Raw genomic sequence first — 20408 nt, 5'->3', positions numbered from 1 at the left:
TTAATTAACAAATATATATGACTGATTTTAATTAGACTCTTTTTCCATGTCCCAACTCCTGTAAATACTGGCTGTAAAGGGGCCAGACTCAGGAGGCTCCACACCACTGCCTGCTTGTGTGAATGTGATTGTGCATCAGATTGATGTGCTTCTACTGTGTGTTTAACAATGTGCCTGAAGCTGTTTACGAAATGTGGGGAATCAGTGAGTGTAGAACTGAACCCAGCCAGAGACAGCACCTTCAGGATAGGAGAGAGAGGGGAACCAGTGAGTGTGGAACTGAAATAACAACAGAAAATGCTGGAAAAACTCAGCAGGTCAGGCAACATCCGTGGAGAGAAATTTGAGTTGACATTTCGGGTCGAACCCTTCTTCAAAACTGGAAAGAAAAGAAGATAGATTGGAGGCAGGGCTCCGATCGGACAAAAGAATAAAAGAAACAAAAGAAGTAAAAGAGACAATAAAAGGTATTAGAAGCTAGATGAGATGGTAATAGGCTGAGATTAGGTGTAAAGTGTACTGGCAGGGCAAGAGATAGCTGCCAGGTGTGAGAGAGAAACAAAAGGAAAGGGGGGGGGGGAAAGGAGTGGAAAAATTACAAGAAAAAATGAAATAGGGGCCGAGGTTATGATCTGCAATTGTTGAACTCGATATTCAGTCCGGAAGTCTGCAGTGTGCCTAATCGGAAGATGAGGTGCTGTTCCTCGAGTTTACGTTGAGCTTCCGTGGAACAATACAAGAGGCCAAGGACGGTGAGGTCCGAGTGGGAATGGAGCGGTGAATTAAAATGACAGGCGACCGGAAGCTCGGGGTCACCCTTACGGACTGAACGGAGGTGTTGCGCAAAGCGGTCACCCAATCTGCGTTTGGTCTCCCCAATGTAGAGGAGACCGCATCGTGACCCAGCCAGAGTCAGCACCTTAAGAGGAGAAGAGGGGAACCAGTGAATGTAGAACTGAACCCAGCCAGAGTCAGTACCTTCAGGGGAGGAGAGGGAGAGGAACCAGTGAGTGTAGAACTCAACCCAGCCAAAGTCAGCAACTTCAGGGGAGGAGAGCGAGGGGAACCAGTGTGTGTAGAACTGAACCCAGCCAGAATCAGCACCTTCAGGGGAGGAGAGGGTGGGGAACCAGTGAGTGGTTGGGTTCAGTTCTACACTCACTGGTTCCCCACCCTCTCCTCCCCTGAAGGTGCTGACTCTGGCTGGGTTCAGTTCTAGACTCACTGGTTCCCCTCCCTCTCCTCCCCTGAAGGTGCTGACTCTGGTTGGGTTCAGTTCTACAGAGTCAGCACCTTCAGGGGAGGAGAGGGAGGGGAACCAGTGAGTGTAGAACTGAACCCAGCCAGAGTCAGCACCTTCAGGGGAGGAGAGGGAGGGGAACCAGTGAGTGTAGAACTGAACCCAGCCAGAGTCAGCACCTTCAGGGGAGGAGAGGGTGGGGAACCAGTGAGTGGTTGGGTTCAGTTCTACACTCACTGGTTCCCCACCCTCTCCTCCCCTGAAGGTGCTGACTCTGGCTGGGTTCAGTTCTAGACTCACTGGTTCCCCTCCCACTCCTCCCCTGAAGGTGCTGACTCTGGTTGGGTTCAGTTCTACAGAGTCAGCACCTTCAGGGGAGGAGAGGGAGGGGAACCAGTGAGTGTAGAACTGAACCCAGCAAGAGTCAGCACCTTCAGGGGAGGGGAACCAGTGAGTGTAGAACTGAACCCAGCCAGAGTCAGCACTTTCAGGGGTGGAGAGAGAGAGAACCAGTGAGTGTAAAACTGAACCCAGCCAGCGTCAGCACCTTCAGGGCTGGAGAGGGAGGGGAACCAGTGAGTGTAGAACTGAACCCAGCCAGAGTCAGCACCTTCAGGGGAGGAGTGGGAGGGGAACCAGTGAGTGTAGAACTGAACCCTGCCAGAGTCAGCACCTTCAGGGGAGGAGAGGGAGGGGAACCAGTGAGTAGAACTGAACCCAGCCAGAGACAGCACATTAAGGGAGGAGAGGGAGCGGAGCCAGTGAATGTAGAACTGAACCCAGCCAGAGTCAGCACCTTCAGGGGAAGAGAGGGAGTGGAACCAGTGAGTGTAGAACTGAAGCCAGCCAGAGTCAGCACCTTCAGGGGAGGAGAGGTACCCTGTAGATCGAGCTTTACTCTGTATCTAACCCGTGCTGTACCTGCCCTGGGAGTGTTTGATGGGACAGTGTAGAGGGAGCTTTACTCTGTATCTAACCCGTGCTGCGCTGTGAGTGTTTTGATTTTCTGAAGCTGTGTATAATTGTAATGGTGGGCCTGCGCTGTGAGTATATCCGAGTCTTGCTCCTGAGGATCCCAGCGTGCGCGGCTCCAGCTGTCTGGGGCCTGGAATCACAGGGTTGAAGTTTCGTTGACTTTAGTGATCGAATGACATGGAATATACAGCCCAGATACAGGCCATTCGGCCCCACTAGTCTCTGGTGCTGCTGTTTATCCTCCACACGAGTCTCCTCCCATTCTGTCTGCCTCATCTCAGCCTTGCAGCATATCTTTCTATTCTCTTCTCTCCTGGACTCGTCTCGTTTCCTTTTGAAATCATCTGAGCTATTTACCACTTCCTGCGGCAGCAAGTTCTACATTCTAACCACTCTGAGTAAAGACATTTCACCTTCTTTCCCTGTTGGATTTATTAGTAACTCTCTTGTATTTATGGCCCTAATTTTAGATTCTCCCACAAGTGGAAATATTCTTTCCACATCTCCCCTGTCCAACCCATTCATCATTTTAAAGACTTCTATCAGGTCACCTCTAAGTCTTCTGCTTTCTCAGGAAGTCCCAACGTGTTTAATCTTTCCCGATAGCTGTAATCTCTCAGTTCTGGCACCATCCTTGTAAATCTTTTTTGCACTTATCCCATCCCTCGATCTCTTTATTATAGTATGGAGACCAGAACTGTGCACAGTACGCCTGTGGGAAGTGTGGCCTGACTAGGTCCTATACAAGTTTAACATAACTTCACTACTTTTGAATTCTATACACCTAGAAATAAATCCCACTGCTTTGTTAACATTGTTAATTGCTTTTCTGACCTGCGATGCTGCTTTTAAATGATTTGTTCACCTGTATCTCTCGATCCCTTTGCTCTTTTATCCCATTCAGTTTGTTATTTTCTAATGTGTCGGTGATCTTTCTGTTTTTCCAACCAAAGTGCATCACCTCACATTTATCTATGTTAAAGTTCATTTGCCACTTAACTGCCCAGTCTGCAAGTTTTTTAATATCTTCTTGTAATATGTTGCATTCTTCCTCAGTGTTAGCTATACCCCCTAGCTTGGTATCATCTGCAAATTGAGTTTGTTAATCCTAAGTCCAAATCATCAATGCAAGGGAAAATGCTAGAATCTATTATTCGGGATGTGGTAACTTCTCTTATCTGGAAGGAGGAGAGCATGCCAGGGGATCTCAGAGACACCGTAATTGTGACCATCTTCAAGAAAGGTGACAAGTCCGATCGCGGTAATTACAGAGGAGTTTCCCTGCTGTCTGCCACAGGGAAAAACATCGCACGAATCCTCCTCAATCGCCTTCTCCCAGTGGCCAATGAGCTCCTCCCAGAGTCACAATGTGGATTCCGCCCACTAAGGGGCACAATGGACGTGATCTTCACCACACGTCAATTACAAGAGAAATGCAGGGAACAGCACCAACCGCTGTACATGGCCTCCTTTGACCTCACAAAGGCCTTCGACACTGTCAACCGTGAGGGATTATGGAGTGTCCTCCTCAAATTCGGCTGCCCTCAAAAGTTTGTCACCATCCTCCACCTGCTTCACGACAATATGCAAGCCGTGATCCTGACCAATGGTTCCACCACAGACCCAATTCACGTAGGAACTGGGGTCAAGCAAGGCTGTGTCATCGCACCAACGCTCTTCTCAATCTTCCTTGCTGCAATGCTCCATCTCACCCTCAGTAAGCTCCCCACTGGAGTGGAGCTAATTTACAGAACAAACGGGAAACTGTTCAACCTCCGTCGCCTCCAGTCCAGATCCAAGGTCGTCCCATCCTCTGTTGTCGAATTACAGTATGCAGACGACGCTTGCGTCTGTGCACACTGAGGTCGAACTCCAAACCATCGTCAATGCTTTCACCGAAGAGTACGAGAGCATGGGCCTTACACTAAACATTCCATAAGACAAAGGTCCTCTACCAACCTGCCCCTGCCACACAGTACTGCCCCCCCCCCCCCCCCCCCCCCCCCGATTATCAAAATCCACGACAAGGCCTTGGACAAGGTGGACCACTTTCCATACCTCGGGAGCCTACTGTCAACAAGGGCAGACATCGATGACAAAGTCCAACACCACTTTCAGTGTTCCAGTGCAGGCTTTGGTCGCCTGAGGAAGAGAGTGTTTGAAGACCAGGACCTCAAACCCAGCACTAAGCTCATGGTCTACAGAACAGCAGTGATACCCGCCCTGCTGTATGCCTCAGAGACATGGACCATGTACAGCAGGCACCTCAAAGCACTGGAGAGGTACCACCAATGCTGCCTCCACAAGATCCTGCAAATCCATTGGCAGGATAGGCGCACCAACGTCAGTGTTCTCGCTCAGGCCAACATCCCCAGCATCGAAGCTTTGACCACGGTCGATCAGCTCCGATGGACGGGTCACATCGTCCACATGCCCAATACGAGACTCCCAAAAACAAGCGCTCTACTCGGAGCTCCGGCACGGCAAGAGAGCCCCAGGTGGGCAGAGGAAATGCTTCAAGGACACCCTCAAAGCCTCCTTGAAAAAGTGCAACATCCCCACCGACACCTGGGAATCCCTGGCCCAAGACCGCACAAAGTGGAGGAGAAGCATCCGGGAAGGCGCCGAACACCTCCAGTCTCTTCGCCGGGAGCAAGCGGAAGCCAAGCGCAAGGAGTGCACGCCAACCCAAGCACCCCACCCACCCGCCCCTTCAACCACTGTCTGCCCCACCTGTGACAGAGACTGTAGGTCCCACATTGGACTCATCAGTCACCTGAGAACTCATTGTTAGTGGCAGCTCATCTTATTGTTGAGATAGCAAGGACTCGACACACTGCGTGTGTGTGTGAAACAAAGCTCATTTATTTGACACTGATACAGATTAAACTCCAGCCCAGTTATAGGGGTTACTAACATCAGCTGAAGCAAACCCCAACTGTCAGAATGAACAAGGTTCAGTCCTGGATGTGATTAACAGCAGCAATAACAGCAGAATCCAAATCCTACATGTGCACGCGTTGGTGTGTTCACAGGTTGGATGAACGAGTGAATCGCTTTCCACACATGGAGCAGGGGAACGGCCTCCAGTGAGAACCCATTAGTGTGTCAGCAGATCTTTTGTGCTTTTAAAGCTCTTCTCACAGTCAGAACATTTAAAAGGTCTCTTATCAGTGTGAACAAGCTGGTGTCTCAACAGGTTGGATGAATGAGAAAGACCTTTCCCACACTCAGAGCAGGTGAACGGCCTCTCCCCAGTGTGAGTGCGTTGGTGTGTCAGCAGGTTGGATGAATCAATGAATCCCTTACCACACACGAAGCAGGTGAACGGTCTCTCCCCGGAGTGAAGGCGTCGATAAGTTTCCAGCTTGGATGGGTAATTGAATCCCTTCCCACAGTCCCCACATTCCCATGGTTTCTCCGTGGTGCGGGTGTCCTTGTGTCTCTCCAGGTTGGATGATCAGTTGAAGCCTCGTCCACACACAGAACACGTGTACGGTTTCTCCCCGCTGTGAATGGTGCGATGTTTTTTCAGGCTGTGTAACTGGTTAAAGCTCTTTCCACAGTCAGTGCACTGGAACACACTCACTCGGGTGTGTGTGTCTTGGTGCTTTTCCAGTCACACTGATGTTTGAAATCTTTTCCCACAGACAGAACACACAAACATTCCTCCTTCCACACTCAAAGGCTGATGATATTCAGGTCCTGATGAATCGAGTGACTCTCAGATCTTGACGTGATGTTTGGTTTGAGTTTCCCGTCTGTAAATCCTCCCCTTCCAATACCCTGTAAAAGGAGTTTACAAAAGTCATCACTGTAAGTACAGGCTAGAAATTCAGATCAGACAATTCTAGTTTCTATGGAACATTCTTTCCTCTCTTGTTCCCCCAAAGCTGTAAATTCCCGTCCCACATACTCTCCCTCCTCCCTGTGCTGAAATTCAAACCCATCGCACCATCTCCAACATTTTTCCTTTCGGTCGACTTTTCTCCCTCCCCTGAAGGTGCTGACTCTGGCTGGGTTCAGTTCCACACTCACTGGTTCCTCTCCCTCTCCTCCCCTGAAAGTGCTGACTCTGGCTGGGTTCAGTTCCACACTCACTGGTTCCCCTCTCTCTTCTCCCCTGAAGGTGCTGACTCTGGCTGGGTTCAGTTCTACACTCACTGGTTCCCCTCCCTCTCCTCCCCTGAAGGTGCTGACTCTGGCTGGGTTCAGTTCTACATTCACTGTTTCCCCTCCCTCTCACTCCTCCCCTGAAGGTGCTGACTCTGGCTGGGTTCAGTTCTTACTGGTTCCCCTCCTTCTCCTCCCCTGAAGGTGCTGACTCTGGCTGGGTTCAGTTCTACACTCACTGGTTCCCCTCCCTTTCCTCCCCTGAAGGTGCTGACACTGGCTGGGTTCAGTTCTACACTCACTGGTTCCCCTCCCTCTCCTCCCCTGAAGGTGCTGACTCTGGCTGGGTTCAGTTCTACATTCACTGGTTCCCCTCCTTCTCCTCCCCTGAAGGTGCTGACTCTGGCTGGGTTCAGTTCTACACTCACTGGTTCTCCTCCCTCTCCTCCCCTGAAGGTGCTGACTCTGGCTGGGTTCGGTTCGACACTCACTGGTTCTCCTCCCTCTCCTCCCCTGAAGGTGCTGACTCAGGCTGGGTTCAGTTCTACACTCACTGGTTCCTCTCTCGTCCCCTGAAGGTGCTGACTCTGGCTGGGTTCAGTTCTACACTCACTGGTTCCCCTCCCTTTCCTCCCCTGAAGGTGCTGACTCTGGCTGGGTTCGGTTCTACACTCACTGGTTCCCCTCCCTTTCCTCCCCTGAAGGTGCTGACTCTGGCTGGGTTCAGTTCTACACTCTCTGGTTCCCCTCCCTTTCCTCCCCTGAAGGTGCTGACTCTGGCTGGGTTCAGTTCTACATTCACTGGTTCCCCTCCTTCTCCTCCCCAGAAGGTGCTGACTCTGGCTGGGTTCAGTTCTACACTCACTGGTTCTCTTTCCCTGAAGTTGCTGACTCTGGCTCTAACCTTCTTTCCAATGCTCTGTCTGTCATTATAAGCTTTTCTTCTGTAATATCTCACAATTTTGGTGAGGGGCACTCCTTGACCTGTCACAATTTCTCCTCCATTTACAGACGCTCCCTAACCAATCTCCCTTTCCCCTTCATTTACAAACGCTCCCTGACTAGTCCCCATTTCTCCTCCATTTGCAGACGCTCCCTGGCCAGTCACCATTTCTCCTCCATTTACAGACGCTCCCTGACCAGTCGTCATTTCTCCTCCATTTACAGACGCTCCCTGGCCAGTCACCATTTCTCCTCCATTTACAGACGCTCCCTGACCCATTTCCATTTCTCCTTTATTTACAGACGCTCCCTGAATAGTCCCCATTTCTCAGTCATACAGCACAGAAAAAGGCCATCGTGTCCGCGCCGGCCATCATGCCCTGTCTATTCCAATCCCATTTTCCACCACTTGGTCCGTGGCTTTGTATGTTATGGCATTTCAAGTGCTCATCTAAATGCTTCTTAAATGTTGTGAGAGTTCCTGCCTGTACCACCCTTTCAGGCAGTGAGTAGCACATTCCAACCACCTTCTGGGTGAAAAAGTTTTTCCTCAAATCCCCTCTAAACCTCCTGCCCCTTACCTTGAATCGATGCTCCCTGGTTATTGACCCCTCTACTAAGGGGAAAAGTTCCTTTCCATCTACCCTATCTATGCCCCTCATAATTTTGTACACCTCAATCAGGTCCCCCCTCAGCCTTCTCTGCTCTAAGGAAAACAACCCCAGCCTGTCCAGTCTCTCTTCATAGCTGAAGCGCTCCAGCCCAGGTAACATCCTGGTGAATCTCCTCTGCACCCTCTCCAATGCAATCACATCCTTCCTATAGTGTGGCGACCAGAACTGCACACAGTATTCCAGCTGTGGCCTAACTAGCGTTTTGTACAGCTCCATCATAACTCCCTGCTCTTATATTCTATGCCTCGGCTAATGAAGGCAAGTATCCCATATGCCTTTTTAACCACCTTATCAACCTGTCCTGCTGCCTTCAGGGATCTATGTAATTGCGCACCAAGGTCCCTCTGATCCTCTGTCCTTCCTAGGGTCCTACCATTCACTGTGTATTCCCTTGCCTTGTTAGTCCTCCCAAAATGCATCACTTTACACTTTTCAGGTTTAAATTCCATTTGCCACTGTTCTGCCCATCTAACCAACCTGTATATCGTCCTGTAGCCTGAGGCTTCCCTCCTTGCTATTTACCACTCCACCAATTTTTGTGTCATCTGCGAACTTACCGATCATACCTCCTACATTCATATCTAAATCATTAATGTACACTACAAACAGCAAAGGACCCAGCACCGATCCCTGCGGTACACCACTGGACACAGGCTTCCAGCCACAAAAACAACCGTCGACCATCACCCTCTGCCTCCTGCCACTAAGCCAATTTTGGATCCAATGTGCCAAATTGCCCTGGATCCCATGGGCTCTTACCTTCTTGACCAGTCTCCCTTACTGAAGTCCATGTAGACTACATCAACTGCACTACCCTCATCCACACACCTAGTCACCCCCTCAAAAAATTCAATCAAAATGGTTAGACATGATCTCCCCCTGACAAAGCCATGCTGACTATCCTTGATTAATCCTTGCCTCTCCAAGTGGAGACTAATTCTGTCCCTCAGAATTTTTTGCAATAATTCCCCTACCACTGATGTTAGGCTCACTGGCCTGTAATTCCCTGGTTAACCCTACTACCCTTCTTGAATAATGATACTACGTTAGCTATCCTCCAGTCCTCTGGCACCTCCCCTGTGGCCAGAGAGGTTCTGAAAATTTGTGTCAGAGCCCCTGCAATCTCCTCCCTTGCCTCACACAGCAGCCTGGGATACATCTCGTCTGGGCCTGAGGATTTATCTACTTTTAAGCCCGCTAAAACCGCTAGTACCTCCTCCCTCTCAATACTAATTTGTTCAAGTATATCACAATCCCCCTGCCTGATTTCTATGCCTACATCGTCCTTCTCCATAGAGAACACAGATGCAAAATATTCATTTAAAACCTCACCTACATCTTCCGGCTCTACACACAGCTTGCCACTTTGGTCCCTAATGGGCCCTACTCTTTCCCTGGTTATCCTCTTGCCCTTAATATACTTATAAAACACCGTGGGATTTTATTTTATTTTGCTCGCCAGTGTATTTTCATGCCCCCTCTTCGCTCTCCTAATTAATTTTTTTAAGTACCCCCCCTGCACTTTCTATACTCCTCTAGGGCTTCCACTGTTTTTAGTCCTTTGTATCTGCCAAAAGCCTCCCTTTTTTTTCAAATCCATTCTTGTATATCCCTTGCCATTCAGTGTTCCCTGGGATTGTTGGTCCCACCCTTGACCTTTACGGGAACATGTTGGCGTTGTACTCTCCCTATTTCCTTTCTGAAAGACTCCCGCTGCTCTGATGAGGATTTTCCTACAAGTGGGGAAAATGCTAGAGTCCATTATAAAAGATGTAATAGCTGAGCACTTGGAAAACAGTGACAGGATCGGACAAAGTCAACATGGATATACAAAAGGTAAATCGTGCTTGACTAATCTACTGGAATTTTTGGGGGATGTAACTGGTAGAATAGATAAGGTAGAACCAGTGGATGTGGTGTATTTGGACTTTCAGAAGGCTTTCGATAAGGTCCCGCATAAGAGATTAGTGTGTAAAGTTAAGGCACATGGGACTGGGGGCAAGGTATTGACTTGGATACAGAACTGGTTGGCAGACAGGAAGCAAAGAGTTGGACTAAACGGCTCTTTTTCCGAGTGGCAGGCAGTGACTAGTGGGATACCGCAGGGATCGGTCCTAAGACCCCAGCTATTCACAATATATATTAATGATCTAGACGAGGGAACTAGATGTAATATCTCCAAGTTTGCAGACGACACAAAGCTGGGTGGGTGTGTGTGCTGTGAGGAGAATGCCGAGAAACTCCAGCATGATTTTGACAGGTTGGGTGATTGGGCAGAAGCATGGCAGATGCAGTATCATGTGGATAAATGCGAGGTTATCCACTTTGGTGGCAAAAACAGGAAGGCAGATTATTATCTGAACGGCAATGGATTGGGAGAAGGGGAAGTGCAACGAGACCTGGGTGTCCTTGTGCACCAGTCGCTGAAGGTAAGCATGCAGGTGCAGCAGGCAGTTAAGGCGGCAAATGGCATGTTGGCCTTTGTAGCGAGAGGGTTCGAGTACAGGAACAAGGATGTCTTGCTGCAGTTGTACAGGGCCTTGGTGAGACCGCACCTTGAGTATTGTGTGTAGTTTTGGTCGCCTTATCTGAGGAAGGATGTTCTTGCCATGGAGGAAGTGCAGCGAAGATTTATCAGACTGATACCTGGGATGGCAGGAGTGACGTATGAGGAGAAATTGGGTCGACTGGGCTTATACTAGCTGGAGTTTAGAAGAATGAGAGGGGATCTCATTGAAACTTATAAAATTCTAACAGGACCAGACAGATTAGATGCAGGAAGGATGTTCCCGATGGCCGGCGAGTTCAGAACCAGGGGTCACAGTCTAAGGGTAAGGGGAAGCCATTTAGGACAGAGATGAGGAGGAATTTCTTCACCCAGAGAGTGGTGAGTCTGTGGAATTCTCTACCACAGAAGGCAGTGGAGGCCAATTCATTAAATATATTCAAGAAGGAGTTAGATATATTTCTTCAGGCTAAAGGGATCAAGGGATATGGGGAGAAGGCAGGGACAGGGTACTGAATTTGGATGATCAGCCATGATCTCATTGAATGGCGGAGCAGGCTCGAGGGCCCGAATGGCCTACTCCTGCTCCTATCTTCTATGTTTCTAAGTAGCTGATCCCAGTCCACTTTGGCCAGATCCTGCCTTATCATATTAAAATCGGCCTTCCCCCAATTTAGAACCTTTATTTCTGGTCCATCTTCCTTTTCCATGACTGCCTTAAATCTCACTGAATTATGGTCACTGCCACCAAAATGCTCTCCTACGGACACTTCTACCACTTGCCCAGCTACATTCCCTAGAATTAGGTCCAGTACCGCCCCCTCTCTTGTAGGACTTTCTACATGCTGGCTCAAAAAGCTCTGCTGGATGCACTTTAAGAATTCCGCACCCTCTAAGCCTTTCACACTCTGACTATCCCAGTTAATATTGTGGAAATTGAAATCTCCCACTATTATTACGCTATTATTTCTACACTTCTCTGAGATTTGCCTACATATCTGTTCCTCTATCTCCCCCTGACTGTTTGGGGGCCTATAGTACACTCCCAGCAAAGTGCTTGCCCCCTTTTTGTTGTTAAGTTCTACCCATATGACCTCATTAGAGGAACCTGCTAAGATATCATCCCTCCTTACTGCAGTAATTGACTCCTTGATTAATATTGCGACATCCCCTCTTTTACACCCGCCTCTGTCTCGCCTGAAGATTCCATACCCCTGAATATTGAGCTGCCAGGCCTCTATTTACAGACGCTCCGTGACCAGTCCCCATTTCTCCTCCATTTCCAGACGCTCCCTGACCAGTCACCATTTCTCCTCCATTTCCAGACGCTCCCTGACCAGTCACCATTTCTCCTCCATTTACAGACACTCCCTGACTCGCTGGGGATTTCCCAGCACTTCCTGGTAGTCCCGGAGTTTGTGTCTTAAACTGGCGGGTAGTTGTGGGGAGGCGGATAATGTTGAGTGTTTTAATAATGGGGCCTGGGGCTGCACTCGGGGTGTGAGCAACCCGCGTCCCCCCCGGGGTTTATTTATTTTTTACATAGTTAGATGAATTTTTAATTATAAATAAGGCCACTGATTACAGCTTCTATGCAAATCTGCACATGCTCATAGAATTTGAGCCCTGTAATATTAACACTCCTATAATAGTGTATAATAAAATCACCATTTAACATTTTTCAATCACAGTAATCATTGACCCCCACACCAGATTGTATTCACCCTGAGCAACGCCATGAGACATACACTAGTTACCTGAAGATTACCCTCGATTGCATTGGGAAAATAAAAATAATAATCAACTTTATTGTCATTGTTAGTGCACAAGTGCAGTACAACGAAATGTAAGCTTGCGGCTCCCGAGAGTGTACATTTTGAATAAGACATTTAACATTCAATTGACTTGTAACATAAACATAAAGTGCATTGGCAGATGTGCAGGCTTTAGAGTTTATTTGCAGAGTTCAGTAGGATGACAGCCCTGGGAAAGAAGCTGTTCCTAAATCTGGTCGTTCGGATGCGAATGCATCTGTAGCATCTCCCAGATGGCAGGGGGGGCGAACAGACTGTGGCTGGGGTGGGTAGGGTCTTTGATGATGGTCAGTGACCTCCGTAAACAGCGTTTCTGGTAGATGTTCTCAATGGTCGGTAGCCGGGTGCCGGTAATGCGTTGGGCAGTTTTGACTACCTGCTGCAGGGTATTATTATTTTCCCAATGCAATCGAGGGTAATCTTCAGGTAACTAGTGTATGTCTCATAGTGTTGCTCAGGGTGAATACAATCTGGTGTGGGGATCAATAATTTGACTTGCGAGAAGATTAAGATCCCTGTATAAACCTTCATATAAACTCAAGATATATTTCACATATCCTGGACTATAGTAGTTGAAATACACGAGCATTCAGTCACCTGTTTGCCAATACAATAGTTTCAGTTGAATTTGCTGTCCGTCTGTGAGAAGGTCATTGGCGGAAGCTCGGTAAAAGGAGCCCGAGGGCAGTTTCTGATTAGACCTTTCATTGGGTCCGATATGAATGTTGTGATCGTTTCTATAGCAACGAAGCCTGTGTGTGGATCTTGTGGGCAGACTGTATTTCACTCAATGTAACTTCAGGTGCTGCTTCTGTCAGGAGATTTCTGTTTCTCTCTGCCCTGCTTGAGCAGACTGAGGGAAGGGCCGATCAAGTAGAAGATCGGAATAGCAAAGATTTCACTATTTTACCCATGAGCACTGGGCAGAGCCTGTCCACAGTGCGCTCCGACACTCACACTGCTTTCTCGGTGTAATAATTTAACCCGCTCCCTGAGCTCGGGGTGTGAGCGGCCCGCGTCCCCCCGGGGTTCATGAACCCGCTCCCTGAGCTCGGGGTGTGAGCGTCCCGCGTCCCCCTGGGGTTCATGAACCCGCTCCCCGAGCTCGGGGTGTGAGCGTCCCGCGTCCCCCCGGGGTTCATGAACCCGCTCCCTGAGCTCGGGGTGTGAGCGGCCCGCGTCCCCCCGGGGTTCATGAACCCGCTCCCTGAACTCTCTCACCTGATGTGTCAGCGGCTGCTGCCAAGGGCCACGCATGCTCAGTTCATACAGCCCAGGTGATTGACGGGAGCTCGGGACCAATAGGAAGAGCGGGGCGGGTCCTCCAACCATTCGGAGTGTGTGAGGGGCGGGGCTTCACCTTTAAACCTGAACAACAGAGGTGAGCTGAGCATGCTCATTAAAACACTCAACATTATCCGCTTCACACACACCCGGGGTGGGCCTCAGGCCCCGAACAAGAGCCTCCGGGCCGGGCGTTTGCCCCGAGTTGGGCGGCAGCTGTGGGGCTTTCTCCCGGTGACAGGCCTGGTGTAATGGCCGCCATCTTGAGAGGCTCAGGGGGCAGCAGGGCGCATGCGCGGCCCCCTTGGCCAGGAACCAGGAGGAGAGAATCTTGTCAATTTCATTCACTTTGCCTCCAATTTCCACCCTTCCCTCACCTTCACATGGTCCATCTCTGACTCTTCCCTTCCCTTCCTCGACTTCTCTGTCTCCATCTCTGGGGATAGGTTATTGACTAACATTCACTACAAGCCCACTGACTCCCACAGCTACCTGGACTACACTTCCTCCCACCCCGCCTCCTGTAAGGACTCTATTCCATTCTCCCAGTTTCTCCGTCTCTGCCGCATCTGCTCCGACGATGCCACCTTCCACACCAGTGCTTCCGACGTCTCTTCCTTTTTCCCCAACTGAGGATTCCCATCTACCGTGGTTGACACGGCCCTTGACCATGTCCGTTCTATCTCCCGCACTTCTGCCCTCACCCCTGCCCCTCCCTCCCGGAACCACGATAAGGTTCCCCTTGTCCTCACCTTTCACCCCACCAGCCTTCACATTCAACGGATCATCCTCCGCCATTTCCGCCACCTCCAACGTGATCCCACCACTAAACGTATCTTCCCCTCCCCTTTCAGCATTCCATAGGGACCGCACCCTCCGAGACACCCTAGTCCACTCCTCTGTCACCCCCAACAACCCTTCGTCCGGCACCTTTCCGTGCAAGCGCAGGAGATGCAACACCTGCCCTTATACCTCCTCCCTTCCCACTGTCCAGGGCCCCAAACACCCCTTCCAGGTGAAACAGCAATTTACTTGTACTTCTTGCAATCTAGTGTACTGTATTCGCTGCTCACGATGTGGTCTCCTCTACATTGGGGAGACCAAATGCAGATTGAGTGACCGTTTTGCGGAACACCTCCGTTCAGTCCGTAAGGATGACCCCGAGCTTCCGGTCGCCTGTCATTTTAATTCACCGCCCCATTCCCATTCAGACCTCACCGTACTCGGGCTCTTGCATTGTTCCACGGATGCTCAATGTAAACTCGAGGAACAGCACCTCATCTTCCGATTAGGCACTTTACAGCCTTCCGGACTCAATATCGAGTTCAACAATTTCAGATCATAACCTCGGCCCCCATTACATTTTTACTTATATTTTTTATCCACACCTTTGTTTTGGCCTTTTCCCTCCCCCCACCCCACCCCACCCCCTTCTCTCTCTCCCACATGGCAACTGTCTCCCATTCTGCCAGAACATTTCACACCTAACCTAGAGCCGTCTTTTGTCTCCACCAGTCCTATCACCATCTCGTCTCTTAATGTCTCTTCACTTCTCTTTTGTTCTCTCCCAGCCCCCAAACTGACCTTTTAACCTGTTTCATTTCCTGAGCTTTTTCAGTCTTGACAAAGGGTTTCGACCTGAAACGTTGACTCTATTTTCTCTCCATGGATGTTGCCTGGCCTGCTGAGTTTTTCCAGCATTTTCTGTTGTTGTCAATTTCTATCCTGGACTCACGGTGATGTCTTTTGTAAACTCCTTTTACAGGCTGTGAGAAGGGCAGCATTTACAGACCGCAAACTCGAACCAAACATCACGTCAAGATCTGACAGAGTCACTCCATTCATCAGGACCCGAATATCATCGGCCTTTGAATGTGGAAGGAGGAATTTTTGGTCTGTCTGTGGGAAAAGATTTCAATCATCAGTGTGACTGGAAAAACACCGAGACACACATACCCGAGTGAGAGTGTTACAGTGCACTGACTGTGGAAAGAGCCTTAACCAGTTACACAGCCTGAAAAACATCACACCGTTCACAGCGGGGAGAAACCGTACACGTGTTCTGTGTGTGGACGAGGCTTCAACTGATCGTCCAACCTAGAGAGACACAAAGACACCCACACCACGGAGAAACCGTGGAAATGTGGGCACTGTGGGAAGGGATTCAATTACCCATCTGAGCTGGAAACTCATCGGTCCTTCTTTATCTGGAGATCAAATGTCTGTTGTATAATTGTACCAGCAGGTAACAGGCTCCTGTGAACTCCTCCCTCTGCTATTTTAATGCAGACTTTAACCAATTTATTTTAAATGGGTTTATGTTAAATGAGTTAATGTCTGCCTTAAAATGGTAGACTTAGGACTGCCACACAAGCATGTTAAAGCTTCGTAGAATAATTACCAGTCATTTTTAGGCTTAAAACTTAAACCTCTTTCACTTTCAATAAGGAACAGATTGCGGTTTTACACCAATCTCTGATTCAACAGCATATTTCCAGCATTCACCAGTGTTCTTCGTGAACCTGCGACAGTACCTCCCAAACCCGCGACCTCCACCATCTAGGACAAGGGCTGCAGCCGCACGGGAACACCACCACTCCAAGTTCCCCTCCAAGTCACACACCATCCTGAATTAGAAATATATCGCCGATCCTCCATCGTCGCTGGGTCAAAATCCTGGAACTCCCTCCCTAACAACACTGAGGGAGCACCTTCACCACACGGACTGCAGCCATTCAAGAAGGTGGCTCACCACCCACTTCTCAAGGGCAATTATGGATGGGCAATAAATGCTGGATTTGCCAGCGACGCCCACATCCCAGGAACAAATTAAAAAAAAACCTAAACACAGTTGTAAAGGAGCCTTCTGTTCCATGCCTTGGAGCCCTGAACCATGGCAGAGAGCGGCTGGGACACATTTCTTACATGCCTCAAGATTAACCTGGACAGAGTCTTTGCTGTCGGTGAAGAGAGACGAGAAAAACCAAAGTGCCGTTTGCCCCTCTCAGTGTGGCCCTGAAGGACTGTGTCCAGGCTGAAGTTCTGTTTCCGCCGTACGATCCTCCCCCAGATTGTCCTTTCTGAGCTCCAGCCAGGTGATGCTAAACACTCAGGTGGGAAAGACAATAACCTACAACAATGTGTTTAAAACAAAGCTGATTTATTTGACATATATCGAGGATATTAATCACCAGCCCAGTTGTAGGGGTTATTAACATCAGCAGAAACAAACCCTAACTGTCAGAATGAACATGGTTCAGTCTTGGATGTGATTAACAGCAGCAACAACAACAGAATCCAACCCCTGCAGTCATTTGTGAACTCGGTGGTGTGTCAGCAGGTGGGATGAATTAGTGAATCCCTTCCCACACACGGAGCAGGCGAACGGCCTCTCCCCAGTGTGAACTCGCTGGTGTCTCAGCAGTTCCTTTTTGCTTTTAAAGGTCTTCTCACAGTCAGAGCATTTAAAAGGTCTCTTATCAGTGTGAACAGGTTGGTGTGCAGTGAGGTTGGAGGAACAAGTGAATCCCTTCCCACACACTGAGCAGGTGAACGGCCTCTCCCCAGTGTGAACTCGCTGGTGTTTCAGCAGGGTGGATGAACGAGTGAATCCCTTCCCACACACGGAGCAGGTGAACGGTCTCTCCCTGGTGTGAGTGCGTCGATGAGTTTCCAGCTCAGATGGGTAATTGAATTCCTTCCCACAGTCCCCACATTTACACCGTTTCTCCCCGGTGTGACTGCGCTTGTGTCTCGATAGGCCAGATGATTGGCTGAAGCCTCGTCCACACACACAACACGTGTACGGTTACTCCCCGCTGTGAATGGTGCTTTTTGTTTCCGTGTTCAAAGGCCGATGATATTCAGGTTCTGATGAATCGAGTGACTCTGTCAGATCTTGGTACGATGTTTGGTTTGATCATCCTGTCTGCAAATCCGCCCCTTCTAATAACCTGTAAAATGAATTTAAAACAGGAAAAAGGGAGCGTGAGAGAGAACCCACAATAAAACAAAGATAGGCTGTGAAATTGAGTTTAATGAATCTGGTCATTTGTGGGGCCGGCAGCAGAAACAAGTGACCATGAAAGCTGCTGGATTGTCGTAGAACCCAACTGGTTCACTAATGTCCTTCAGGGAAGGGATTCCACCACCTGGCCTGGGCCTACACATGACTCTGGCCTCTATGGGAGGAGAGAGAGCGGTGGGAGGGGCGATGGAGAGGGACTTTAAACATCTGCAACTTGATAAGGCTTCTTTGACAGAAGCTGCCAAACCCACGACCTCCTCCTCCTAGAAGGACCAGGGAAGCACGTGCATGGTGTAAGATCCCAGAGGGACCCCGGTTCCTAATGATTCGAGGTTGACCCGTATTGGGGACAGTGATTTAACTTTATTCAGCACAAGCAAGACTTAATACATTACAGTGTTCGAGCAGCAGTTTACAGAGAATAATTGAGACTTATATTACCACTTGTACTCTGGGTAGAAGCGCAGCTGTGAGCAGGCTGCACCCTGTGTCTCTCTCTCTCTCGCCATCTCCCGGGTGTAAGAATCCTGAGAAATCTCCATTTCAGATTCCCACTAGCTAACATGGATGAAATGAAATAAGCATTATTGTAGGTTTAAGTGTGTATTATGGAACTGTTAGTCAATGCACGCCGATTCTTGAATAATCATGCTTTTAAACTAGTGTAATGTGCCTTGGGTATCCATCTTGTGGATAATTTTTACGAAGTATGATCTCTCTCTTCCCCTCAATTGTCCCAATCTAAATTCTATGTCACTCTCCGCTTCAACTTCAGTTTCAATCCCTCTGACAGGTACCAGTGTCTTTAACTCTACCCTGATTGTTTCATGAATTAGATAGTTTCTCGATGGAGTATGTGTCAGTGCTTTAAAAGTTGTCTCACTCTCCTGAGCCACATTAACCATTTCATGTCGTGCTGTTGTCAATGGCCCAGATGGGGTACTCAGCGTGTGCCCGGAGGAATTGCCGGTTTTCAGCATACACAGCGCATGCACTGAAAACCGGCATTTCCTGTCCTCTGACCCAAGGGGTTAAGAGGCAGAACGCGTGCGACTGCACAGGCAGCGCGTGCGCAGTGAAATTCCTTTTTTTTCCAGAGTTGCGCGCGTGTAAAGGCCTCCGGTCTTTACGCGTGGAAAAGCAAGACGTAAGTATTTAGTTTTTCAGGTAAGTGGGCTTTTAGTACAATGTAGAAATGTTTTTTCCACAAGTTTGTTATTTTTAAATAATTTACAGGATGGTAAGTTTAGTTTTAGACCCTATTTTTTAAACATTTATTTTTTTCAAAAAATTGATTAATTGTTTAAAACATTTTTAAAAACTTATTTATAGTTAATACAATCAGTGGGATGTTTTTTAAAATTTTATTTAAAGTTAAAGTAGTGTTTTGGCAGCCCATACTTTTCATGAGTTTGACAGCTCTTACTGTCAAACTCATGAATGAGTTTCCCCTCCCCTGATTGGCTGCACAGTGCTCACCTGATCCCAGCCGGCACATCGCACTAACTACGCCGCTGGATCAGGTAAGCACATCGCGCCGACAGCTGAACCGGGCCTGTGACAAGAAATGCAAGCAGGCCCGGGCTTCAGATGTCGGCGCGCAGGGTGAGTGCAGATCGGGGGCTTGCACGCGCGGCAAGCCCCCGATCCTAATTTCAGGGCCATTAACTGAATATACCTGAGGCCCGTTCTTTAGTGCAAATTCACCACGCACTTCCGCATGCTAATTGCTTCCTATGTAACATCACATCTGTCCACACACAATATCCTGCCACATGTGCAATCCAATACGAACCATTCATGGGCTTTCAGGTGATCTCATCAAAAGATGGTGAGGTGTCTGGAGATCTTTGCTCATCTCCCACTGTATGGTCCCGATGTCTCGGGTAGTGGCCAGCCTATCAAATGAAGTTTTCTTACAAAGTTCACAGGCAAGGACACAAACCTCTCCAAGGACACAAACCTCTCCAAGGACACAAACCTCTCCAAGGACACAAACCTCTCCAAGAGAAAACTATCAATTGACTATTTTCAACTGCACTTTCCTGCCTTTGCCGAGACTGTTCATTAATCCCAGATTGAGACCTTTCGGTGAATCGTACACAGGTGATTTATTCCAATTCAACTGAGGAAATGATTCCCATTTGGTGGTGAATGAAACATTTCCTGTTTCTATCTGACATCCTCAATCACTTCCTCTCATTCCATTTTACACATCCCATTAATTACCATTCTATCTCATTCATGAGCCCTGGAGGAACTTTCCTGTCCAATACACTATTAAAGATAGGAAACAGATCCAACCTTCCCACTTGGTCCCAGTTATTAACACATTTTGGGTTTTTTAATTTATTTTAGAGGATCTTTTTATTTCCCAAAATAATCCGATGTATTGCGCCTGAGTCCATTTTATCATTGCAGTATTGTTGGACTGACAGATTTTGTCAATGTTCAATTTTATTTCCCAAAAACTTTCTTCCCTGATACACAGCAATTGGCAGGACCACCTTAGACTGCTTTCCACCAGTTTCTTTTCATGAAAATTTGACTATCCCCTTAAACTTCAGGTAAATTTTTCCTTTTTGAGTGCTTGAAACAGCAACGTATATCAATTTTATTTTTATCAGTTCATCTCTTCAATTCCCATTTCAGAAACAAGTGATGCCCAGGCTTGCTGGTTTACATGCTGGTTTCATATTAGAGACACAAGTGCTTGGAATTAGTTTGGAGGTAACTTCCATATCTCCCCTTCTCGAGCACTCTGTCTCGGGAAATAACACCTGACCCTGAATGGGTTAAGTCCGAGTCTTTGACAGACAAAGCCTTTCGTCCA

The 20408-nt window shown here is 48.5% G+C and overlaps 1 pseudogene; it reads right to left on the bottom strand.

Annotated features, from left to right (window-relative positions):
* Positions 1–5075: 5075 nt before the first annotated feature.
* LOC147118514 (uncharacterized) lies at positions 5076–20316 on the bottom strand (annotated as a pseudogene).
* Positions 20317–20408: the final 92 nt, after the last annotated feature.

This window comes from Somniosus microcephalus, chromosome 4, assembly GCF_052327205.1.
Source record: "Somniosus microcephalus isolate GS21.2 chromosome 4, FLI_Smic_1.0, whole genome shotgun sequence".
Classification (NCBI taxonomy): Eukaryota; Metazoa; Chordata; class Chondrichthyes; order Squaliformes; family Somniosidae; genus Somniosus; species Somniosus microcephalus.
Note: the sequence above shows the minus strand (reverse complement) of the source record. Positions and strands in the feature narration are given on the sequence as shown.